The 27,121-nt window shown below is 46.2% G+C and overlaps 1 protein-coding gene across 1 annotated transcript in view; it reads left to right on the top strand.

Moving 5' to 3' along the window:
• The window catches only part of CACNA1E (calcium voltage-gated channel subunit alpha1 E), a 367,243-nt gene that overhangs the window by 7,338 nt on the left and 332,784 nt on the right, over nucleotides 1–27,121 (top strand). The gene's annotated exons all lie outside the window — the stretch shown is intronic.

Genomic DNA, 27,121 nt, shown 5'->3' with positions numbered 1-27,121 from the left:
GCCCACCTGCCTTCATTCAGGCCAGGCCCGTGCCAGCTTACGTCTCTGCCCTGGTTCCTCCCTCTGCCCAGAATGTTCTTTCTCCAGAACTTAACAAGATTGGTCCATTCTTGTCATTCTGACCTCAGCTAAAATGACACCTCCTCAGAGAGGCTGCCCTTCACATAGTCTAAACTAGACATCTGGTAACTCTGGGTCACATCACCCTACACAGTTGACTGCCTCCCCCCACAAGTGCCATGCAGCCTTGTCCCCTCCATAGTCACAGTGCTGGGAGCAATGCCTGACACCCAGGCTCTTAGTGAATATATGTGAGTGAATGAATGAATGAATGAATGATTGCTCAATGAACAGTTGACATGGTTATAATTATGATCTCGATGCTCACCCGGCCTCTGACAGCCCCCAGACACGTTATGGGGTCCGGGGAGCTCAGGGCTCTGAGTCTAGACCAGCGTCCGCCCTTGGGGTGTAAAGCCTCATGGGCCGTGAAAACCCAGGTTGGTTAAGTTGCAGGTCATCTGGGCACTGTCCTCCTTCACACCTTCCTTTGATCACACTGAACCATGTGTTATTTGACCTGGGGAAAAATATTCAAGCATTCAGAGTTTCATTTTCTTCCTTAGCTAGATTGTGGATGAGGACGTTGACCTTTCTGAAGAACATGCCAAGTACTTAGTCCAGTGTTTGGTTGTATTCCCCCTCATGTTGGGTTCCTCACCTTCCAGAGCCGTGACTTGCCATCACTGTCTACAGCAGGGCGTAGAGGTTTGCTGAAGTCCCGTGGCACAGAGGGTGCAGTCAGGGTTGGGATCAGCTGCATAAGTCAGTGGACCCCAGCAGCTCTCAGGTGATGAAACGAGGAAATGCACAGTGCCCAGCACGTGGTAAAGAGTCGGTGTGCATCAGCCATTTCCTTCTTCTCCTTCCCTTTCCCCTTCCCCTCCTCCTGGTCCAGCTGCCTCATTTACAGATGAGGAAACTGGGGTCCTGAGGGCTGGGTGACTGCTGTTGCTTTACAGAAACCATTCTTCTGATGGCAAGGTCAGTGGACTGTGGTGAATGAAAAGGCTTGGAGGACCCAGCCCTGTAAATCCCACCCATCACTCCCGCCCACAGCCCTGCAGCTGTGCTATCTTGGGAGGTGGGACTGGGGCAGCCAGATTGGGAGAGATGATAACTCAAACACGCCACCAACATTCTCGCCAGCTTTCACACCACACTCAACATCCGTGACAAATTCTGTATAAAAAACAAAAAAAAAAAACCCCAGACGTCTCAATCTTGAAGCTTTCTGGTTCGATTTTTAAAGCCATGTGGCCAATTTTTCTCTGAACTCTTGAAAGGCAGCTAACCCCATGCAGAACGAGTCAGACCAAGTGGGGATGTCCTTCCACATGCTGTCACTTGCTGGCAAAATCAGCCTCATCTGGGTTAGTTCTTAGAATACTAGAGTCTGTAAAAATGTCATTGCCAGAAGGGCACGGGGGCAGAGTTTTTGCTCAGTTGAATAGAAGTGCTTCGTTGAATGATCCGATATTTTAATACAATTTAAATTTGTATGCTTTGAGGAGGGCCAGGAAGGTCACTGCAGTCCCCATCACTCCCTACCGCCTCAGACAGGGCTGATTCATGCGTTTAGAGGACCAGCTTTGCCCTGAAGACACTTGAGCAGGCAGCCCTGCAGAGTTCAGCCCCCTCACTCACATACAAGGCATTTCAGGCTCTTAGGGTTGTAGTATATATAACAGCCTTGCAAAAACCTGGACACGTGCCAATGGAACACAGAAATCATGAGCCTTCAACACACTGCGTTATCACTAGCCAACAACACGTTTGGAAACCACGAGCCGAGCGGGGACCTGCAGCATATGCCCTGCCTTCTTGGAGTTCTGAGCAGCACAAGGCACCACCCCCCAGCCCACCCTGGGAACCAACGCAGTTCTGGTGACCCCGAGAAACTGGCTTTATGATGGATGGCCCTTTGGGGGAGCTTCAGCACACATCCTTGAATTTTTTTTTTACCTGTCTTCCAGGGATTTCAAAAAAATGGTCTCTCTCTAGGTCTGTTCTCTAATGACTTTCCTTTCCCTACTTTTTTTTCTCCTTCAAACCTTCTGGCAGTTCTGTGAAAGCTTCCCTCAGAGAGTCGGCTGTGGGGATACGCACGGTGGGGAGCTTAAGCAGCGGGGGTCCCTGTGCAGGTGCCCAGCCCCCTCCCGCAGTGCCTGGTGACTTTCACCCCTCATACCCTCTCTGCTCCTTCGCTGAGCCACCGGCTGCCCTAAGGGAAACCAGAATTTGTCACCTTCTCCAGAGCATGGTGCCAGGAGCTAGCACTTAGTGGGGTCATGTGAGTCTCTTTTGTCCTGGTTCATCCCTTCAAGACCAGGTCAGGAAGGAGGAGGCGGGGAGGAGAGTGTGTGAGCCTGCAGCCCAGCTATCATTCCTGATGTGCCCCAGGTGTCCAGTCCATGTCTGTGCTTCCCTTTCTGGCAGCATCAGTCTTGTCTGTTTTGAGGGACAGCTGAGCGAATCTCTCCTCCCCGCCACCCGGCCATCTCCTCTCTGCCAGCATGATCCATGCCTGGGTACCTTCAGAAGGAGACGTTCAGCCTTCTGAACGCGTCAAGATAGGAAGCGATTCTATCCCCTGAGACACCTTTTTGAAGAAAATGGGGAAAGGGGCGCCCTCTACTGTCAGCGGCACAATTTGTCACACTTTCCCTGCTTCTTGAGATAATTTTTCTTGTTTTATGGTGCCCCCAAGTGGTCATTTCTGTGTAGTGCATCCATTGTCTCTCACTTGGAAGCTTTTCAGAGAGTGCTATGTAGCTGGAATGGGCCAGAGCAGCCTAGGGGTCACCCATCATATCACAGGTGAGGACACCAAAGCCAGAAGATGGAGGGCCTTGCAGAGCTGGGTGAGCGCGCAGGGCTTCCGGCTTCAGTCCAGGGCTTCCCACCTCCCTCACTGCCTTGCCCTGCCCTTCCTTCGCTCACCTGGATGCATGGTTCCAGATGAGTCAGGAGTGTTTTTCTCTTGGAAGTGACAGAATGGATGAAGACACATGTAGAAAAGGACATACTTGGTGCTGAAGATCACACACACATACAGATCACCTGCGGTATTCCAGGCATTGTGATAAGCAAGACGTTTAAAAACGTCACCTCACGTAATTTCTCTTTTAACGTTCAGATGAGAAAGCAGAGGTGGAGAGAAAGAAGTGCATCACCTTAGGCCCTGCGGCCAGTCTGCTGTGACCTTTGGCCTGTGCTGTTTTCAGGGGCTGCTTCTCCTCTCAGCACAGGATGCCCCTCAAGAGGCCCGCTCTCCCACCTGTACCGTCTTCCACCTCTCCTTGCCGTTGGCCCCTCTCACCACCTCTCTCTTCCTCATTTGTTTTTCAAAGCCCAATGTGGAAAGGAATGAATAAATGTGGGGTTGGGTTCCTTTTTTGCTTCTCTCCCTTCCCTCCTTCTCTTACCTGGGAAGCCCCGTGTAGACCCTCTGCCGTGTGTACACATCTCACTACCAGGCCACGCTGCTCGTCACCTGTTGATCTCAGCGATGGGAAAGCTGCATCCCCCCCCACGTTTATAAAGAATACAGGGAGGAGTTAGGTAAATTCTCTTTCTGTTTTTAGAGTACAGAAATACTTACTTGGGGGCGTGCTCTTTGGTGTGGGGTAGGGTGGCTGGACATACCTGGCCTGGGTATGCTGAGGTCAAGTCCATCTTCATCCCCTCCCCGCCATCTCAGCGCTCCCCAGCCGTCATCCGCCGTGGTGGCTCTCTTCCCCTTATTTCTATGCTGAAGCTGGGAACACTTGTCTCTCCCTTTCTTTCTGTCATGACAGTGCAATCATATTAGACATACAGGTCTGCGTTTTGCTTTTAATTTTGCTTTTTAAAAGTTAACATTCTATCATGGATATCTTTCCCTGGCAGTTTCTAGAAAGATGACCACAGTGTCTCTTTAATGCTGCATGGTATTCCTTAGATGCAGTTTCCTTAGAACCACAACTTATTCACATAGCCCCTCTCCAGGGGAGTTTCCGGTCGCTCGGCGATTACGAGCCACGCTCCAGCGACCCTCTGTGATTGAGCCCCTGTGACACGCGCTTTCCTTCCTGTAGGATAGAGTTGAAGGAGGGGGTGGGTGGAGGAGGCTTTCCCACACTGTGCCCTCTCGCCCCCTGAGGACTGATGCTTCTCCCCAAACCCCTCCTCTCATCTTGGCTGCAAATTGAAATGTGAACTTTTGCAGTCTGTGTTATCTCTCCGGCCCCATCGGAGAGGCACAATGAATTAATAATATGCCAGCAGGAAACAGAGAGATGGAGTCATTAATTGTCAGTCAGTGTGCCCAACCTCTCCTCTCAATAATTAGCATGCTGACAGCTTCGGTTTTATCCAGAGCCAGGGCGATGCTTCGGGGACGCTTGTGGCTCAGCCTGTGGCATCCGGCGCAGAGCAGGGAGCCCTGGTGCCTTCCTGGGTGGAGTAGGGGCCTCCTTGCAAGGGGCTGGCTGAATGCAGAAGTTTCTCCAGGGAACCCTGTGTGCCTCCTTGGGTTGGGGGGCGGAATGGAAACAGGCCGGGGGGGCGGCGGGCAGGGTTGGGGGTTACTGTCCAGGTGGTGCTGGCTGGTGTGTGCTGGCCCACGTGGCAGGTTTGTGATTCTGGTTCTGCTGCAGGCAAGTGACACTTGCCAGATTGCGTTGGGTGTAGTTGTCTCAGGGAGGAGCCTTGCTTTCAAATCACAGGCTCCCTCTAGGGGGAGGTGGCCCAGGAAGATTGCCTCAACATTAATACTGTTCTAACCCCACCGTCCTCCTTCACGACACGTACACTCCTATGAGGTGTAACATCTGGCCCGTGCATAGTGCCAGGCTTGTATAAAGTTGCTCAAGAAATGTTTCTATAAAGGAGACTGTCACCAAGAAGCTGTGTGACCCTGGCCAAGCCTCTTTACGTCTCTGGGCTCTGTTTGTAATATGGATTAGAGGTAGCCCTTGCTTGCTGTCTGAGGCAGTGTGGTCAGATGGCTCAGAGCACATTATAAATTATAGGTGTGACTGCCTGTTTTCAATCCGGGCTCTAGCACCTGGGAGCTGGGTGGCTTTGGGTAAGTCACTTCACCTCTCTGGGCCTCTGTTCCCTCCTCCCTTTATTACTTAGAACTAATCTTGGTTTGATATTGACGTAAACTCCAATCTGATGAGAATAATTTTTTCCCACGTTTGTACGCTGTTTGACATGGAAATTTCTTAGGCCGCCTGGCTGGGACTCAGCCCTGTTCCTTCCCCGTCTTTCCAAGTAGGCTGTGGAGCCAGTTGGGGGCCATGCGGCTAAGACAGAGCCACATCCTCTGGGCTGGGATGCAGGCATCGCCTCCTCCTGCACTTGGCCCTGGCTTGGCTAAGGGCCAGGCTCTGTCAAGCCCATCCTTTACCCTCCGGTGCCTAGGACACCTGCCTTCCTTCCCACATTGCTCTGGGGCCTCTGCTCCCACGCTGCTGCAGGGGTGGGAGGCTGCTTCTTGCAGACCAGGTTCCGGGAAACAGACTCTGAGACAAGGATTAATGTGCAGGGTGTTTATGCAGGTTTGGGGGTGCTCTTGAGATCAGCACTGGGGGAAGCAGGATTGGGCTGAGGGAGAAGTTGGGCTGCGATTCGTCTCAACAGAGGCCTCAGATGACCTCATGGGGTGGAGGTAGAGGACTCTAGAACTTGGATGGTCTTCCAGAGTTGTCTGGAGTTGGGGCAAAGAGGCCAGGCCTTTCTCTTCCCTCATCGACCAGACACTGGATGCGTGCAGCTCCGCCCCCCACCGGCCCTGAAGGTGTCCTGACCTTGGTCCAGGTGGGCAGCTGCAGCTAAGGCAATTCCTGAGGGGGCTGACAGTGCGGACTGTGTGCCAACAGCATCCCAGCAGCTGGGGGAAAGGACCTGCAGTCCTGAAGGGGAGACAGGGCATGTCATGGCATCTGCCACACTGCTTTAAGGACTCCTGCACCACACGGAGGGAGGACGTCATGTCCCCCCCATCCACACAGTACAGACTTGCCTCTGAGCAGAGGCACAGGGGCTGGCCAGAACCTTCTGGAACACCAGCCAGGACCTGTTCTCCCAAGGGTGCTCCTCTGTTGTGAGTGCTTGCCTTTCTGCACACCTATGGAGATGGTTGGAGCCTCTCAGTGGAGGGTCTGGGTCTTTCCTCACTTTCACCAGCCAGGATCACCTGCCTGGCATCTGGGCTTGACTCTGCTGTCTCGGGCTCCTCTCAGATGCTTCTGGCAGCAGAGCTCAGTGGAGGCTGAAAATCCTTGGAATTAGGTAGACCTGAGCCTGTCACCCAGTAGCCTGACACGTCCTTCATCTTTCTGGGATTAACAGCAGCAACATCTCAGGGTTGTTTTTGTCTATGTATTTACCTTTACCAATAAGCTTCATACTTTCTTATGCTCTCGTGATGTGTTTAATCTCATTTTCACTAACGTTTATTATTCATCTTTGGCTTGTCAGTTTGGGCTGCTGTAACAAAGTACCATAGCCTGGGTGTCTTTTAAACAACAGAAATTTATTTCTCGCAGCTCTGGAGGCTGGAAGTCTGAGATCAGGGTGCCGGCACGGTCAGGTTTTGGTGAGGCCCTTCTTCTGGGCTGCTGACGGCCGACTTCTCACTGTGTCCTCCCAGGTAGAAAGAGAGCACCAAGCTCTCTGGCCTCTTCTTGTAAGGGCACTAACCCCATTCATGGGTGCTGCACCCTCATGACCTAATCACCCCCCGAAGGCCCCACCTCCAAATACCATCACTTTAGGATTTCAACATGTGAATGTTAGCAGAACACAAACATTCAGTCCATTGCAGTCTTTCTCTGTCCCGCACTTTCCTTAGGCTGTAGCCAGGAAGCAGGACCATCATTTACACAGTGAGCTTCAGTGACCCACCTATACCGTTCCCAGTTTGCTTTAAAAAATATGGGTGTCTAGATTCCAGCTCTGAAAGATTCAGAAGCAAATACTCTTAGGTGGAGTCTTGGCATTGATATGTGTGTATGTATGTATATGTATGTATGTATAGATGTATATTGATATATATATTTTCTACAGCTCCCCAGGTGATTCTAAGGTGCAGCCAGGGTTGAGAGCTTTTGACCCAGACCTGTGGCTGCAGATGGGCAGGCACCTGTGTCCAGCCTTTGTCAGGAGTCAGTCCCTCTATCATCTTTCCTGGGACATAGCGGATTGTCTGAGACTATCTTCTGAGACCCCCCACATTTTTTTGCGGGGGTAGACTGCTCCTGTAGGCCTTTTAGAAGGCAATTAGAGCATCTCTGAGGGGTTCTGCATCTCTGTACCTGTAAAATAAGGGGCCAAGGCTCACTGGATGATAATTTATATCCTTTTGTCTGAGTCCTGGGACAATGGGAGGGGGAAGGCTTATCTGGACCTGAATCCAGTTTGAATCCAGCAATTCTTAGTTGTCTGATCTTGGGTACACTACTTAGTTCTCCTGCACCTCATTTTCCTCATCTGTAGGACATTATGTACCTTACAATACAACCCTACAATTCTAGGACATTATATAGTGGACAAAGCATGTTCATTATGTCATCTAATTTGAGCTTGTAATGACCTGGCCAGTTGTTATGGATAAAATGAAAGGCTTAGAGAGATTAAATGTTTTACCCAGAATCACACAGCTAGAGCTGGGATTGAACCCACATTTTCGTTTACGTTACAACTCTGCTGAACATGGACCTTGCAATTTCATATGACTGTAAATAAGTAAGGTTCATAGAGGGCCCAGGGACTAACACTGTCACAAAGGAACAAGGCCACTGACACTTAACTTTTCTATAAGTTCAGCCATTGTTAGATCTGGAACTGTGGTGACCTTTTCAGGGTTATGGGCTCCTCCAAGTATCCCAGGAAAGCTATGGAACTCTCCCCATCCAGAAACACACTCATATACACACACCAGCCTGAACAATTTTTGCCTACAAATTATTATGAGTAATTTATTTCACATACATAAAATAGAAAAATGGTATTCCAAAGGAGTATGCTTCTTCCTCAATTTTTCATGTAGAAATTAATGACCATTTGCTAAAAAAAAATCAATTCAAACTGTACAAATAAGGCAAAAGATAAATTTAAGCTCTGCTTAAAAGTAAATTTGAATGGAAAATTGGTGTTTGCTTTGAATAAGGAGCTGAAATTGTGAAGTGATTTTTGATGTGGCAGGGGTACATCATCTTTGCTCTCCAGTTGCTTTTGACTTGGTTTAGATCACAACATACTGACCCTGAAACTCAGAGGTATGTCATTTTATCATTTTGAAGACATCATGACTCTTTTATAAATTGAAGGACAGTTGTTTTACCATATTGTGTTAAGTTTGAGGTGTATAGCAAAGTGATTGTAATATATATATATTATTTCTTCAGATTACTTTCCATTATAGATTATTACTAGATACTGAATATAGTTCCCTGTGCTAGTATATCCTTGTTGCTTGTCTATGTTATATATAGTAGTGTGTATCTGTAAATCCCATACTCCTAATTTATCCCCTCCCCCCTCTTTCCCCTTCGGTAACCATAAGTTTGTTTTCTCTGTCTGTGAGTCTGTTTCCGTTTTGTGAATAGGTTCATTTGTATTGTTTTTTAGATTCCACATGTAAGTGATATCATATGATATTTGTCTTTCTCTGTCTGACTTACTTCACATAGTAAGATATTCTCTGGGTCCATCCATGTTGTTGAAGATGGCTAAATTTCATACCTTTTACTGAAGTACAGGTAGCAACCTGGGCTTGCAGTAGGCATCTGAAGTCCAAGGAGCAGGTGATGGGAACCTCCAGTCTGTAGCAGGTTGGTCAGAAGCACAGGTAACAACCTGGGCTTGTGATTGGAGTCTGAAGTGGAGGCAGTGGGGGGCGGTCTTGTAGGACTGATCCCTTAACCTGTGGAATCGTAGGGTATCTCTGGGTCGATAGTGTCAGAATTGAATTGAATTGTAGGGGACACCCCACCCTGTATTGGAATTGGGTCCAGGAACCTAAAGCTCTACCCTAACCTAGAACTTACCTCCCTCCAGTGTCAGGGGAAGGGACCAACCCTCGAAACCTAACCTACCCTGTTACCTTTCCTCACCATCCCCTCTCTGTCCTGTGCTTGTCTCCTTTGTGACCACTTCTCTAGCTGCTGTTTCTCAGGTTAAGTACCTGAGGCCTCTCCCCGCAAGGCTTCTCTCAGCCTGGCCCCGGAGAAACCATATTTGCAGTCTCCCAATCTTGCTTATCTGGGCTGTTTAACATTCTCTCAATTTTGCATCCCATTGCCTTTAAAATCTTCAACCGTTTAAAAAAATGTAATGATATAGACTTTTCCCCTCTCATTACAAAAGACGTATTCATTGGAAAACAATTGGGAAATAAGGAAGACTATAAAGAAGAATATAAAAATTACACACAGTCCAGTCACTCGAATCCAAACGCTGCCAACATTGTGGTGTGTTTCTCCCTCTGGTCTTTTTCAAAGCATTTTATATACATACAAATGTGTTTTTAACTTCTAGCCCCCCACCCCCCAAATTGAGCTCCTACAGAATATATAGTTTTCTATCTTGCTGCTTTCACTTTTCATTATATTGTGAGTATTATAGTAATACCATTCAATATTATTTGAAAACCGGATTTGTAATGGCTAATGGCTGAAGTTCAGGGAGAGATTTGGGGGTTCTTATGCTGCTGTTAAGATAGAGACTCATGTAAACTTAGTTCCTGTCTTGCTTCTTATTCTTCCTCCCTAAAGAGCTCTTGCCCAGGAGAACTGCAACTGTGAAGAGCAGCAGCCAACTGTGAAATAAGAAACTATTTCAATAATAGCTCAGCGAGCACTTGAAACTAGCACTTGGGTGTTTCTGGGCTCATTGGTCTAAGTGAAGCCTCCTAACCCCCCTCGCTGGAATCTTAGATGATCTAGATGGGCCTGTGGAGCTGACTTGGGTTTGACCTACTTCCTTGGCTCTGTGTAGCTTTGGGCAGATGACTTAACCTCTCTGGTTATTTCCTCATCTGTAAAATGGGGATAACAATAGTACTCACCCCATAGAGTTTTGTACATATTAAGTGAGGTGAACAAATAACACGTATCGCAGTACCTGGCAGATAATGATCAATAAATGTTAGTTTTACCATTTCCCTATCATTGGGCATTTATGTGTTCTAAAATTTTTTCACTATTAAAAACAATTTATCAATATTCAACACATATTTATTGAATACTTACTAGATGCCAAGTATTCTTCTAAATGCCGGGAATTACATGGGGTAACTAGACAGGTGTCATCTTACAGAGTTTAAATTTTACTGGAGAGACATGACAAACAAGCTAAGTCAGGTTGGTAACAAGGGCTATAAGTGAAACAAGACAATGTACTGAACTAAGAGGTGGCAACTTCAGATGGAGTGGTCAGGGAGGATCTTTCTGAATAGGAGATCCTATTGGAGAAGGATGTGGGAGAAGAAGTGGGAAAGGGCAAGTTGAAAGGCTTGAATGACAAGGAGAAGAAGTGGGAAAGGGCAAGTTGAAAGGCTCTGAAGTGGGAGTGAACTTGGGGAGTTCAATCAAAATTCAGAAGCAGTACATATATGGAATCTAAAAAAACAGTACTGATGAACCTAGTGGCAGGGCAGGAATAAAGATGCAGACTTAGAGAATGGACTTGAGGACACAGCGGGGGAAGGGGAAGCTGGGATGAAGTGAGAGAGTAGCACTGACATATATACACTACCAAATGTAAAATGGGTGGCTAGTGGGAAGCAGCTGCATAGCACAGGGAGATCAGCTCAATGCGTTGTGATGACCTAGAGGGGTGTGTAGGGAGGGTGGGAGGGAGGCTCAAGAGGGAGGGGATATGGGGATATATGTATACATATAGCTGACTCACTCTGTTGTACAGTAGAAACTAACACAACACTGTAAAGCAATTATACTCCAATGAAGATATAAAAAAAAAAAATTCAGAATCAGTGAGTGAGCAAAGGGGGTGGAGGAGGTGCCCGGGAGATGGGCAGGGGCCACTTCATCATGGAGCATTTTGGGGAACAGAGCAAGGAGTGTGGACTTTATTGCAAAATGTGAGGGACCCCTACTGGGGGGTTTTGTGTGGGGGAGAAACACACATTCAGTCATGTGAGCTGGACTTGGCTCACGGGGGCTTGTGAGAACCGATTATACCCATTTCTTCCCAACTAATTGTTTAGTGACATCATGTTGGTGACTTAAATGGCCATGGTGAGAGTGTTCACACTACAGAAATTTGTAGCAGTTGCTACAAATCAGGGCTTTCATCCTCCAGAGGGTCCATTGTTAAGCATTTACCAGCACACCCCTGGAACACACTGATCTGGGTTTCTAAAAACACTTCTTTAGCTTCTCTGTGGAGAATGAATTGTATGGAGGTGATACTGTAATGAACATCCTTGAACGTATCATTTTGACTATAGTTCTGAGTACTTCCTTAGGAGAAATTGCTAGAAGTGAAATTACTGTGTAAAATCATCTAATTGCTACCTCCTTAAAGTTTTCACCAATTTGTACTTCCACCAGCAGTAAAAGACACCTTTCCTGTAACTTTACTGATACTGATCATTAGCAAGCAAAGAAAGGGGGAAAAAAAGAAAAAAACTAAATTTGTTAGGTAAAAAATGGTGTCCTATTTGATTATTAATGATTGAATGTTTATCACTCATATGTTTATTTTCTTTATTGAATTATTTATTCATGTCCTACACTCCTTTTAAAATTGGGTGTTTGTATTTTTCTTATTGATTTGTCAGAACTCTTTATATATTAAAAGTTTTAATTTTTTGTCATTACGGTACAAATATTTTTTCTTAGTTTATTCTTTACTCTTTTAATTTTTAAAAATATATTGAAGTTTTACATTTGTATGGGATAAGATCTATATTGTTTCTTCAGCCCGAGGAATTTTCATTTATGTTTTAATTATGTTTTAAAAATACATTGTTAATCCATCTAGAATTTATTTTGGTTTAAGATTTTTAGTTAATATTCAATTTCATTTTATTCTAAATGGTTAACCAACTTTCCCAGCGGTATTTATTGAAGAAATCTTTCTCCACTGGTTTTTAATGTTATCTGTATCATCATCTACAATTTTAGGTATAGTAGAGTCTGTTTCTTTTTCTGCTTAGTTACATTGATCTATTATTTCCTACTATCGTGCTGTTTTTATTTTGAGCTTTATAATATATTAGAATATCTGATAAGGTAAAGTCTCCTTTAGCATACTTTAGAATCACTTTGCAGTAATATAAAAAAGTTAGGATTTTGTTGGGAATTGCAACAGTCTTTAATTGGTTTGGATAAAAGGGACATTTATATTTTTTCCATCTTGGAATATGGTATTTATTCAAGGTTTCTCTTACCTTTTGCAGTAAAATATTATAATTTCCTTCCTTTATACAAATTCTGTTGTTAAGGGTTTTTTTTCTACACATAGTTTTTATTGCTATTATGAACAAGATACTTTTTTCTAACATGTTATTGCTGGCATGCAGGCAAGCTGTAATTTTTTGTGTACATGTATGTCGACCATTTATATTGGTGTCCCATTGAAATCTAAACTCCCAGGGCCTATGAAACTGCCTGATCTGGCACCGCCTGCCCCTCCAGCTTCATCTCCTACACCTGCTCTCTTCTCTCTGTCCTCTGGGCCCTCTGGCTTTCTCTTACCTCCTCCAACATCCTGACCTTTTTGTTTTACCACTTTGCACAGTCTGTTCCTTTTATCTGGAACTTCCCATTCTGTTCTCTACGTAGCTGATTCCTTTTTATCCTTCAGGTCTGGGCTCACACATCCTCTCTTTCCAGAGGACTTTCCTAACCACCTATCAATCTATAATTATTTATTTGCAAGAATTGTGGCCATTTACTTATCAAGCTACGTCCACTGGCTAGGACAGTGTCTGTCACATAGTAGGCTCTCAATATATTGATATATTCTTGGAATGAACCAGTGCATCTGACTACCTTTCTGAACTCTTGAGTTAATTCTAATACAGTTGAATGAGTTCTCTTACTTGGAATGTCCAGGATTGGCTTATTCTAGTCTAATGATATTTCTGAGGTTGAGGTGTCTTAAATCCAAAGAGCTCAGTGATTGATAACAAAATATTATGCAATAAAATGCAGCTAAACATCTGTTACCCATTAAAACATGAACAACTAAGAACTCTCACTATTGCATGATTCGAGTGAGACTGCCAGGGCCTCCCTGTGTGCTCACCAACAGCATCTCTGACTGGTTGTTCTAAAGGCCAGCAGACCACCCCATCACCGTGTGCCCCAGGTAGCCTCATACCACCACAGGCTTCCCTTTTCACCACGAGGCTGATGTGTGTAGTCTTGCTTCTGACAGTTTTATATTCTCTTTTAAAAATTTCCACATTTGCTCTCAATGTCATCTCTTCACCTTCCCACACTCTCTCTCTACAGATCATCTCCACCAGTGTAAATACGTGCTATATAATCTCATATTAAAAAAAAAGCAACCCTCCCTGAATGTCATACCCCTCTTTATCCTCTGTCCTCTTTCTCTGCTCTCCTTTACAGCAAAACCTCTTGAAAGAGTTGTCAATAGTCGTCCCCACTTTTTCATCTGCTGTTCCCTCCTTAACCTACTCTAATAGGCTTCTGTCTGCTAAAACTACTCTTGTAAAGTGGTGTCCTTGTTGCTGAGTCCCAAGGTTCCTTCTCTGCCTTTCTTTTGTTTGACTTCTCAGAGTACTTGGTACAGCTGACGACTGTCATTCTTGAAACATTTACTTCTCTTGGCTTTTGTGATAGCACGCTCTCCTAGTTTCCTTCCTAACTGTGTGACTATTCGTTATAGTCTCTGTTGCCGGCTCTTCCTCTCTGCTCTATTCCTCATGTAGGTGTGCCTCAGGTCTGGGTTCTGGCCCTCTTCTCCTCTCTATCTATACTCATCCGCTAGGATCTCATCCATTCTTACAGGTTTCCAGAAATCTGTATGTGGATGACTTCCACATTTATAGATCCAGCCTTTATCTCTCCTCTGAGCTTCTGAGGCTTAATCCAGCTGCATCCTTGACAACTTAACTCAGGGGTCTAGTAGCATCTTCAGCTTAACATGTCCAGACCAGAACTTTCAACTTACCCCATCCTCCAGGCTCCTCCTCCTCCATGTCTTCCCTGTTCTACAAATGGCACCACCGTCTACACTGTGGCTCCAAACCCAGTTAATGCTGAAGAGTTAAGGAAGGTGTGTGGTGAGGTAACAGCTACGTTTCCCAAGGGTGCTGTTTCCAGGACTGTCCTCTCTCTGATCTGACCTTCCTTATTTTGTAGCACATGTCCCAGAACCCAAAGTCTGTGGCCAGTTCTCCCTCCCCACTACTCCCACTTCCTGTTCCTTCTTAGGAAGTTTGGTCTTGTAATGGCTCTAGAAACAGACGTGCTGAAGGCTAGAGTGGGCAATGGTATTCTGTCTTCTCACAAGTTATACCCAGGCAAGAGAAGGTTGGCTTCCTGGTTCTCTGGGCAGTGGAACCCTTGCCTCCCTGTGATGTGCAGCAGGAATTGCAGATGAGGGATGGTGCATTTCTGGAAATTCTTTCAGGCTTGTAAGTTTGTTCTGTTCTAATTCCATTCTCAGTTATTTTTTTTTTTTAAAAATATTATTTGTTTTTGTCCATCTTTTCCTTTATCATCATGGGTATTTTGGTGGGGAGTGGGAGAGTCTAAATCAAACACAGTCAGTGTTTTAAGCTAGAAATCCTCAAAGAAAGACAAATATAAACAATTAGGACAAACTTCTTTATACCTAGCAGAATGCCAGAATTCAGAAAGCTGGATAATAACCACGTTGGCACTGATGTGGGGAGATGGGAACTTTCATGGACTGCTGGTGAGAGCGTAACTGGTACAACGACTCTGGAAATATCAATATAATAATTTGGTAGAATCTAGTGAAATGAAACGTGTATGACCTATGACCCAGAAGTCCCACTCAGATACATAGATCCTAGAGAAATGCTTTGCATAGATCCGAAAGGCCGTGTCCAAAGATTTCATTGTCGTGTTGCTTGTAATAGCAGGGAGTTAATGGCAACCTAGGTGCCCATTACAAAGGGAACAGTTAACTGCAGTGGAAGCAGTTATAGGACATGCAGTAGGGAAGCAAGAGCCTGCATACTGAAATACGGATAAGCTTTAAGTACTCAGTGAAAAAAATGAGGAACTGAATGAAATTCGTAACATAATATGACTTAGGTAAATTGAAAACATCCCTCCCTCCCTATATCTCATATTTTATAAAGATAAATGAGCATTTGAGATTGTATGCTAAATGTGTCAGGGGGAAGGTGTTGGTGCAGGGGGAGGAGTTTGAAGGTGGGAATTAGGGATGAAGATGTAAAAGCCCCGGTGCCTCCTGAGCCATTTCCGGGAGAGGGAAGAACAGCATGCATAAAATCAGACAGAAAGTTCAGATGTGAAACATTTCCCCCATGAATTTCAGAATGCTAGATTTACATTTCCCAAATGTCTTTTTTTTTTTTTTTTTTTTTTTAAGAACCACCTTTAAAACCCAGGTCCAGGACTAGGGTGTGTGGGTCAGGCCTTTGTCGATGGCGGTTAGGGGTGGACTTCTGCTCCTTTCTGTCCCCAACTTGCTCCAAGTTGCAGATGATATAAAACCACTACGCACAGTCACCCTACTCTCTAGAGGATGAGCTCTAGGGACTGGGTCTGCACCACTCACCTTGGTGTCGCCAGCACCCAGTGCAGTGATCGGCCATGAACAAGCTCCCAGTACTTGCTAGCTCCTTTCAGTTGTGTCACTTCGTTGGCGACTTTCCTGGTGTATACACTTGCTTTGGCAAGAGGCTTATCTAGGCACTTCCCCACCAAAAACAGGTCTCACCCACAGAGATAGCATGGTCTATCTACCAAGAGAATAACATGTCATCCGGTCACAGGAAATAGCGTAAAAATGGGCCTTCCTGAATGATGGCCAAATCCATCCCTACAATGAGACAGCATCTTTTCCGTTTAGGAAATACCCTTGTGGAGCTCTGTTCAAGTTCATCCAATCTCACAAATGTCTGTTGAATGCTAAGTGCAACAGGGTCGAAGCTTTGGAGGCAATTCCAATGAGATGACCAGAACGCTCTAGAATGAGTGGGAAATAGAGTGTGTGGTACATGGAGTACCATCCTTGATGCAATAATAGGAATAATAGGAAATAGTAAGGACTTACATTTATAGAATGCTTTATACCTTTCAAAAGTACTTTCCTGTCAGTTATCTCAGCATGGTTTGGCGACCATAGTCTCAGGCAGTCCTTGTGATCGGGTAGATGTTTTCTTTGGAAAATGGTCTCCAGCGTTGGGCTACCTACTTTTTTGGGTTGTACGAGCGTGCGGGGGAGAGAGGCAATTGTGTGCTCCCACAGGAGATGCAGGAGCCAAGGCTGAAAAGTTTCCCACCCCTAGCGGTGAAACCTTACATCAGTGATTCCCAGCCCTGCTTAATGATTCCCCAGGGTTGTCTTGGAATTCTTCAAAGGAAATTAGTTGTCATTTACTTCAGTTTTTAAAATACATGTATGTGCTGTGTAGCACAATGCTTCTATTCAGGGGCGAACCAGGGGAGGTGGACTGGAAGTTGTGTGTGTGTCAAAGAAGCTGTCAGGGCTTCCCTGGTGGCACAGTGGTTGAGAGTCCGCCTGCCGATGCAGGCGACGCGGGTTCGTGTCCCGGTCCAGGAAGATCCCACATGCCGCGGAGAGGCTGCGCCCGTGAGTCATGGCCGCTGAGCCTGCGCGTCCGGAGCCTGTGCTCCGCAGCGGGAGAGGCCACAGCAGTGAGAGGCCCGCGTACCGCAAAACAAAACAAAACAAAACAAAAAAACAGAAACAAAAAAAAAGAAGCTGTCAATCAGCCATAGAACAATAGGCACCTGAAACTCCCCGAAATCTGGGGGAGTGTTTGGTCTGTGCTCACACCTGCAGGCTAGGCAGAGGCAAAAGGGGGTGGTGTTACTGAAAAAGTTGACATAACTTGTTGGATGACTGGGTCAGCTCCATACTCTCAACTCAAGATGGTCTGACTGGGGCCCCAGCTGGTAAGATGCCCAGGTCTTCCCAGAGCCTGGAAAAGCTGGCTTCCTGACCCCCAGGGCATATGTCAAATCTGCATTGCACAGTGGGTGGTGAGGCCTCAATTTATTATTTTTAATTGGCTAAGTTAATGATTCAATGCTTTTAGCATTTGTTTATTGATACCAAGGACGTGCTGTCGGATGGCTGCTTGGTTTAAGAACACCATGGCGTTGGTCATACTTTTCCTTCCCTACCCAAGTTAGAAGTGCCGAGTTTGCTCTGTCGTAGCATTTGGTTAATGCAAACACGTGGATCACTCTGTGTTCTCAGAACTTAAATTGCATCGTATTGGATGGGGAGGAACTCATTGCCGATGGGGCCTCAGAGGAATGTATCGAGTGCCGCCTCTGCTTTCTTCCCTCTGCCTTGCTGGGTTGCCTGGGAAGTGGGATTTGTGGGCAGCTGCGAGTGTGTCTGGGCTGGAGCCAAACTCCTGTGTGTTCTTAGCCTGTTTCTACAGAGCGCAGTAGGAAAGGGGCCAGAGAGAGTGACTGGAAGCAGGGGCACCTCACTTTGGGGAACGTGAAGCAGCCTTGGAGAGGGTGATGGAAGACAGGATGGGGGAGAGTTAGGGAAGCCTGCGTTCACCTCATGTGACAGCTCAGACACTGAAGTTGCCGCATCTACGCCTCACAGGTTGTGTAGTCAGTGCAGTTACAGCATTTTAGAGCCCACGTGGACCTTCGACTCTGGCGTGCTCTGTAATCGGCTGTAAGAATAGCAGTGCCGTTTCCTGCTTCACTGGGGGATGTGAGAGCGGGGATTGGGTTGTGAAGGGCACAGGTTGTGAAGGGCACGGGTGTGAAGGGCGCGGGTGTGAAGGGCACGGGTGTGAAGGGCGCGGGTGTGAAGGGCACGGGTGTGAAGGGCACGGGTGTGAAGGGCAGGGGCCTTCATCGTGGCTCCTTATTTTGTTCTTGAGCCTTCTCTTCCCAGCTGCTCCCAAAGAGCTTCCCAGTGGTCTGCCTTCCCACTTCCTCTGTTGGGAGCAGGCCAGCTGCCCGTCACCCGGATTGCAGGGGTCCCCAAAGGTCTCTTCCAGCTTCCAAATGTCCTGGTTCCCTAAGATCCTAGAAAGAGTTTGAAGACATGATTATGTCCTGGCTGTTAGTCTTCAGATAGACTCAAATGCCCTTAATTCTCAGTCCTTCCACATCCTTCTATCCCCTTGCTTTCTTCCACCCCCAGAAGGTGTTGGATGCTGGGGGCAATGGGCTCAGCTAATGATGTTTCACCCCACGAGAGAGCAAGCGTCTCAGTGCTACGGTGCCCAGCTGTCCCATCCGAGGGTCACTCCCTCAGCAGAAGAGCTGTTTCTGCAGACCCACTCTGCCCTGGGAGCACCCTCCTCAGCCTTTCCCCTCTGGCTCAGGGTGACTTTGCTCCTTTCCCTCAGCCCAGAGGGGGAAGGGTAGGATGCTTATAAACCAAGGAGAAGAAAAGCACAGAGATGAGCCCGCCACGCCCAAAGGGGCAGCCTAAGGTGATAGGAAACACACCAGACTTGGGTTCGAGTCCTGCGTCTGGCTTTGCAAACTGTGTAAGTTTGCATGAGTCACTTTGCTTTTTAAGACTTCGTTTCTTTCTTTGCAAAGTGTCTCTACTTTCTCTCCCTCACAGCACTAATATATGAAACGTGCGAAGGCTGTTTGCAAAATATTAAATACTAGATGAAAGTAAGGTTCTGGACAGGCTTGGACAGCCTCAGGCTTCTCAATTGTTCTTCTATCACAAACATCATGGTGTTCGTCCCCATGGTCCTTGACCTCACACTTCAAGGTTTGTCTCTTCCCTGGATTTTCCCAGTTGATGGGAAAATGTGCTCTTCTTGTTTCTACGATGCTGAAGACAACTATGAAAATGGCTTAAACACATTTTGAGTCCTGGCCCTTCCAACCACAGTCAACTGCTGAGGAAAAGTACAAGGGGTGTTGCAGGTTCAAAAGGAGGCAGACAACCCATTGCAGGCAGGACCACCAGTCTTACCATCTCACTACAAATTCATGAAGACAGCAGCTTCTGAGATGGGGTGTCCTGTAACAACTGCACTGGCAAGATTCTTATTCTTCCGGTGGATGTGAGAAGACTGAGGTTTTGTGAGCGGACAGAGCTACTGCAGTGGTAAGTGGTGAAGCCAGGATTTGATCCCAGGTCTGTCAAACGCCAGGATCCATCCTCTTCCCACTGCAGCACCATGTACTTGACTATGCATGAGATCTAGACATGGCAGCTCTCACCCTGCACCCACCTCAAAGCAGGACTTAGCACTTGGACGAATCTGCAGAATAAATCTAGCTTCACAGCACGTTGGTGAGAAATGGAGCTTTGACTGAAGATTTTCTGGGGCCGGATGAGGAAGACATTTTGCATTGCACATCACTTAGGAAAAGTTTCTTGAATTCCTTGAACTCTTTTTTAACATCTCTGTTCTTCTCCTTGATGCCTTTCCCTCAGCTCCATTTCAGGGTTGGTTCATCTGTTTTCTCTCACTCTCTTCCTTTGGCCCCTGGTACCCCCTCCGTTGTTCCAAGCAGTTCGGCGCCCACTCTAGCAGCATACACAGGGCAGCCAAGCAGAATCTCTGCGGTGCATTGAGCTGACTCCCTTTGATCACAGGCCAGTGAGCATTTGCAGTGATTCTGCCATCTCCCCAAGTGGCTTAGCAAAGTATTCACCCAACAGAGCTGGTGTCTTCCAAGGGTAGAGACGACATTGCTTTAAAAAAATAGGATTTTCCTCTATATTGTTTCATATGGGAGAGCATGAAGGAGAGAGAGTTAAAAGAGAGGGCTTAAGCTACGGAGAAGGCCACTGGGGAAAGACGAGGAGATAGCTATGAGACACCGACAGGTAGAATTACAGGACTTGGGGATTGCCTGGAGAGACAGGGAAAGAAAAGGGAAGGGTGACTCAGGATTTTGGCTACAGAAACAGGGTAGAATAAGATGGAGAATTCTGGAAGGGAAACAGACTTGGGGTGGGGGGAAGAAAAGTTTAGGGAAGAGAATATATTTTCTGAACTCAGGGCTACCTTGCTATCTACTTGAGACACTGTCTACTAGGGCCCCATCTGTCTGGCCCTGGCAGATGTGTTCCTTGCTTTAGCCTTCGGTCATCTGCTGGGGGGCTCAGCACCAGCGGGAGAGATGGGAAGAGCTGGTCCCAGAGCTCGGAAGGCAGTTCCCCAGTTCACCACCTTGAGTGTTCTTTGAAGTTGACTCTGCTTGGAGTTCCCTGGAATTGCTCCCACGTCTAGGGTCTCCTCTTTCCATTTTTCTGGCTGTGGTTCCTCTGTCTTCTCTCCCTGTCTGTTTGTACCCATGGCTTTTGATCTTTTAGAATTTTCTCACCCCTCTGGGTCACTGATGGCATTCTTGTTTTCCAGTCCTAGTTATAGATGTATTCTTAAACAAGACAAAATGGAGGGAAAGGAAAGGAGACAGGTACTTAGATTGTTCTCTTGATCAGTTCTATAATTTATATGTTTTTGCGTCCATTCTCCTTCCTGACTTTGAATTTCTTGAGGGTAGGAAAACTGGCTTATTCATCCCTTTGTTCGTAAGCACTGAGTCTTCTTTTACATGCACTGGGGAAATTAGTGTTTGAGGAATTGTATGTTTACTTCTTTTGTAAACTTACTAATAAAAGAAAAGATAAAAATACAATGCATCATCTTCCAACTCAAGATTTTTTCCCCTGTATTTTCATTTTAGCACTATTCCTGAGTGCCTCTTCTGTGTTTAGCATGGATTTAATCAAACATGAGGAAAATATGAACACACCAGAAGACCTGAAGCCTTGAAGCCATTTCCCCTGCTCCAGAATCTAGACTTCAGGGCTGGAGAGGATGAAGGATGGGTGGTGGGGTGATGGAGATGAGGGATGGGTGTTGATGGGGATGAAGGATGGTGATGGGGATGAAGGATGGTGATGGGGATGAAGGATGGTGGTGAGGATGAAGAGTGGCAGTGGTTCTCTGGCCTGGAGGAAGTTCCTGGGGTGGCTGTCGGAGTGGTGGGTGAGCTTTTCCCAGCCCACCCACATGTTTTTATTGCCTACTTGCCCTGTGCTTAGCATACACCAGGGGTGTGATGTATAACAGGTGATGCACCACACAGGGGCCCTGCCCTCAAAGAGCAGAGGGAAATAAGCCTGACACACAGTAGTTGGGGAACTTTCCAAGTTAGAGAGTTAAAAATTGCAGCATTTGACAAATCTGGTCCCAGCCTCACCTCACTTGCTAAATTAGTGGTTCATGCCTCCAGGATCGTTCAGGTTCCAAAAAGAGAGACATCGTTTTGGGGAAAGCATCTTTGCGTCTCTGTATATGGCTCCCGGGCTGGGTCAAAGAGAATCCTCAGCAGCCCCACTTTTGGGAGATGATTGCTCTCCTCAGCCCTCCACACCGAGCACCCAGCCCCAGCGTTCATGGAAGAGGAGGAATGTAAGGATGCACGCTTATCCTTCTTCCTGCAAATGACTGTCACGAAGTCATCTTGGAGCCCACCTAGCAGTTTTTTCTCAAGGTAAAATAGCATCATTTTTCTAGACTGGCTCCTTACGTGCTCACCAACAGGGCTGACCTCAGAGTCTGGGGCAATCTTATTTACTTTGCTAGACTGTGGTGTTCTTTGGAGGGACTCTCGGACCAGGAAAGGGACGTGGCAGTGGCTGCTGGACCACGGACCTGTCTGGGGTCTCCCAGCATCTGTGAGGTCGCCACACAGGTGCTATCCTGGCCTTGCAGCACAGCTTAGATTTTGCCTCTGCCTTTAATAGAGGATGAAATGAATCTCAGCCAAAGGGCCCAGCTTGCTTGATGCCAAACATTGCATCCTGAGCACATCGGAATACAGTGGGCCTAATGGATAAAGATATATTTTTTTAACGTCTTTATTGGAGTATAATTGCTTTACACTGGTGTGTTCGTTTCTGCTTTATAACAAAGTGAATCAGTTATACATATACATATATCCCCATATCCCCCCCCTCTTGCGTCTCACTCCCACCCGCTCTATCCCACCCCTCTAGGTGGTCACAAAGCACGGAGCTGATCTCCCTGTGGTATGTGGCTGCTTCCCTCTAGCTTTCTGTTTTTGTTTTTTTTTTTTTTTTTTGCGGTACGCGGACCTCTCACTGTTGTGGCCTCTCCTGCTGTGGAGCACAGGCTCCGGACGTGCAGGCTCAGCGGCCATGGCTCACGGGCCCAGCCGCTCTGCGGCATGTGGGATCCTCCCGGACCAGGGCACGAACCCGTGTGCCCTGCATTGGCAGGCGGACTCTCAACCACTGCGCCACCAGGGAAGCCCTAGCTTTCTGTTTTACATTTGGTAGTGTATATAGGTCAATGCCACTCTCTCACTTCGTCCCAGCTTAAGCTTCCCCTCCCCGTGTCCTCAAGTCCATTCTCTATGTCTGCATCTTTATTCCTGTCCTGTCCCTAGGTTCTTCAGAACCATTTTTTTTTAGATTCCATATATATGTGTTAGCATATGGTATTTGTTTTTCTCTTTCTGATATACTTCACTCGTATGACAGACTCTAGGTCCATCCACCTCACTACAAATAACTCAGTTTCGTTTCTTTTTATGGCTGAGTAATATTCCATTGTATATATGTGCCACATCTTCTTTATCCATTCACCTGTTGATGGACACTTAGGTTGCTTCCATGTCCTGGCTATTGTAAATAGAGCTGCAATGAACATTTTGGTACATGACTCTTTTTGAATTATGGTTTTCTCAGGGTATATGCCCAGTAGTGGGATTGCTGGGTCGTATGGTAGTTCTATTTTTAGTTTTTTAAGGAACCTCCATACTGTTCTCCATAGTGGCTGTATCAATTTACATTCCCACCCACAGTGCAAGAGGGTTCCCTTTTCTCCACACCCTCTCCAGCATTTACTGTTTGTAGATTTTTTGATGATGGCCGTTCTGACCGGTGTGAGGTGATACCTCATTGTAGTTTTGATTTGCATTTCTCTAATAATTAGTGATGTTGAGCAGCTTTTCTTGTGCTTCTTGGCCATCTGTATATCTTCTTTGGAGAAATGTCTATTTAGGTCTTCTGCCCATTTTTGGATTGGGTTGTTTGTTTTTTTGATATTGAGCTGCATGAGCTGCTTGTATATTTTGGAGATTAATCCTTTGTCAGTTGCTCATTTGCAAATATTTTCTCCCATTCTGTGGGTTGTCTTTTGGTCTTGTTTATGGTTTCCTTTGCTGTGCAAAAGCTTTGAAGTTTCATTAGGTCCCATTTGTTTATTTTTGTTTTTCTTTCCATTTCTCTAGGAGGTGGGTCAGAAAGGATCTTGCTGTGATATATGTCACAGAGTGTTCTGCCTATGTTCTCCTCTAGGAGTTTGATAGTGTCTGGCCTTACGTTTAGGTCTTCAATCCATTTTGAGTTTATTTTTGTGTATGGTGTTAGGGAGTGTTCTACTTTCATTCTTTTACATGTAGCTGTTCAGTTTTCCCAGCACCACTTATTGAAGAGGCTGTCTTTTCTCCATTGTATATTCTTGCCTCCTTTATCAAAGATATGGTGACCATATGTGCATGGGTTTATTTCTGGGCTATCTATCCTGTTCCATTGATCTATATTTCTGTTTTCGTGCCGGTACCATCCTGTCTTGATTACTGTGGATAAAGCTATTATAGATGTGCTTATTAATATGGCAGACCGCTGTTTCGTTATGCAGCTGTGGGCTCCCTCAGCACCCGTTGCTTGGAGTTACTGCCATCAGCTTCTTCTTGTTCCTGGCATTTGGGTGGCTAATGCACTATATGAAGATTCAGAGGCATTTAATAAGATGATCAAATGCCATGCTGAATTAATGTTTACAGCTTCTTGGCTTGGGCTTTCTAAATCTAGAAGTCCTTGGGACTGAAAACTAAGAAGTTATCTTGGTCCCCATGCTGTCTCTACTCACCCCCGTTATTCTTTTACAGTATGTGCCCTTGGGGACTCTTGCACCCTGCCATTTGGTTGCAGGGTGGATTCTAACCTGATGGGAGTTGTGAAATGTGCCATACATGTCACCAGAAAAGCTTTCCTTGTGGCTGGTAGGGCTGTGGTTCCTCCTGGATCATTGTGTTATTTCCAGATACCATGTTCGGCATAAGTGGCCAAACCCACCATTGTTAAAAGTGTTCTTTAGAACTGCACCTGTTGGAGCCTTTCTTACTCCCAGAAGAATCTGGGCCATTGTGTTTTAGGCTTATGATGTACTCCTATGTCGTAGGGTGATTTGGTTAGACTATAATTCCAAGGCTCTTAAGTTCTTCCAAATGTTATGCCTCCTTTTACTAGTGGACACCAGGAGGAAAGGACCTGGATGAGAGCCTCAGGGTTCAGATATACAGAATATCCAAGCTTCTCTTAGGAGTCATTAACTGAGTAAAAGAAAACTTGATTGCTATTCCAGTTTGGGATTTTTTTTTTCCCTATCAAAATAGAACTCTATTAAAAAGTTAAATCTATATATACATAGTGTAGTGCATTAGTTTTTTTACTGATGCCATAACGAATTACCATGAATTTAGCAGCTTAAAAACCCCACAGATTTATTACCTTCCAGTTCTGTGTGGAAGAAATCTGGTGTGGGTCTGACTGGGCTAAAATCAAGGTGTCAGCAGAATGTTCCCTTCTGGAGGCTCTAGGCGAGAGTGTGTTTCCTGCTCATTCCGGTTGTTGGCAGAATTCATTTCTTTGCAGTTGTAGGATCTCAGTGTCCAGTCTCTTGCTGGCTGTAGCCTGAGGGCTGACTCCTTCTAAAGGGTGCCGCCTTCTCTGGTTTGTGACCTTCTTCCTCCATCTTAAACGCCAGCAGTAGTGGGCTGAATCTTTCTCATGTCACATCTCTCTCATCCACGTTTCTTGCCTTTCCTCTTCTGCTTTTAAGAGCTCGTGGAATTAGATTAGATGGGACTGTGATAATCCAGGTTAATCTCTCCATTTTAAGGCCAGATGATTAGCAACCTTAATTCCATTTGCAGACTTAATCCTCTTAATTTACATGTTCTGGGGATTAGGATGGGGATATCTTTGGGGGCTGGGTATTATTATGCTTGTCATATATAGTTTCTTCAGAAAGCCCATAGTGCATTAAATTCTAGAGGTTACAATCAGGAGGAGGGGAACTGACATCTATTGAGCACCTATGGTATGCCAAGTACCATGCTAGACCTGCACGTGCATTAATTAGGCAAGTTCTATCCTCATTTGGGGGATGAGTTAACCGAGATTTGGGGAAATTAAGTAACTTGCCTAAGATCCAAAATTTAGTAAATGATAGAGCTAGGATTTGAGCCCAAGAGGGTAAGACTCCAAAGTCTGAATGCTGTTCTTTCTATCATTCCATATTGTTTCTCCTGGGATCTCAACCAAGAGCTTCAGAATTAGGCTTGTTTAAATATAAATGTTTCCTCTAGATTCATTAAAGTCTGTTTGAGATGTGAGCTGGAGGTGGAGTATAGATTACTCATTCTCCCAGACTCCTGTCTCCGATGAGCAGCAGAACCAATTTTATATCACTTATATCACCTGGGACAAGAAAGACAATTGAGGAAGCGAGGAAACTCTGTCTCAGGGCCTTTGGCCAAGCTCCAAATCTTTTAAGAGTGGCTTAAGGTGGAACCAGGAATCTTGTCCCTGTGGTATCCTATCCTGGGTGTTGGGAAGCTGGTTGAATTCCTTCCTCTGTTCTGCTCATCTCAGATGCCTGGGGCCCTGCAGGAGGTTGGCCTTGGGCAAGCAGTGTCTGCCCTCCCAGTTGACTGAAACTGAGGGGTTGGAGTGTCTGTGCCAGCCGCATCAGAACTGGAGGAGCTCTGCAGGAATTGCAGGGACCAGAGAGACAGGGTGGGGCAGAAGGGCATGCCAGGTTTGCTGTGGCTGTCAGCAGGTCCACAGCCGGAGGCCACCAGTTCTGTAAAACACCCCAGTGTTATGATCATTGATTTCCTGCCGATGCAGTTGGTTTGGGTCTGGGTAGGCTGTTGACGCTGTGGCCTTTGGGAGCTCACAGTTCAAGCCAGAGATATCTGGTTTCTGCCTCAGTTAGAAAGATCCCCAGAGACACGCAGTCCCATCCCTGAGATTCCTGCCACAGTAACAACTTGGGGAGGCTGTAGCTATTTCAGCCTCATATACACACACACGTACACTCACGTATACACTTTAAATATGTGATCGGCTTATGTCCTGCTTCAGTATTCTGGTTTTTACTTCCAATTTTGGTACCGCTCTGACGGACTAGCAGGGCACCACGGTTCTGTCTTTGCATGTTGATTAAAGTGACTCTGACAGATCAGGATTGCAAGGTGCTAACTTGCTTTTCAGTTCCGACTGATGGGGAATTTCTAATGTCTATCCTAATCTCTTCTCCCTCTTAGCTTCTGCATCAAGAGTCCGGAGCGTTGCAGGAAGTGGTGTTGGCATCTTTCTGTTTGCACCCGGGAGGGTGGGAGGCCCCAGGGAGGAGCCTGGGTGAGCAGACCCCTGGGCTCCTTTCTGCTGATGACCAGTGCCTTCCCACAAACCACCTGTATGTGAAGGTGCTGGGCTGCGGGCTCCTCTGTTTCATTTCAGCAAACACCGAATGAACGTCTACTTTGGATATCCAAGGGCAAACAATGACAAACCTCTCCCTCGATTAAAAAGGCAAATACAATAGAGTGTTGTAAATGCTGTGTGGGAGGCAGGGAAGTATAGCGAGTTATGGGGACACACAGGAAGGTGCCAACCCAATCCGGGCAGCGGATGGACAGGGAAGGCTTCCTAAAGGAACTGACATACAAGCTAGACATAAAAGCAAACCGGAGCTTTTTTCTTCAGGTGAGGGAGGATGTGTGTGTGTGTGTGTGTGTGTGTGTGTGTGTGTGTGTGTGTGTGT

Source organism: Monodon monoceros, unplaced genomic scaffold, assembly GCF_005190385.1.
Source record: "Monodon monoceros isolate NGI ecotype Baffin Bay Population unplaced genomic scaffold, NGI_Narwhal_1 Super_Scaffold_18, whole genome shotgun sequence".
NCBI classification, from domain to species: domain Eukaryota; kingdom Metazoa; phylum Chordata; class Mammalia; order Artiodactyla; family Monodontidae; genus Monodon; species Monodon monoceros.
Note: the sequence above shows the minus strand (reverse complement) of the source record. Positions and strands in the feature narration are given on the sequence as shown.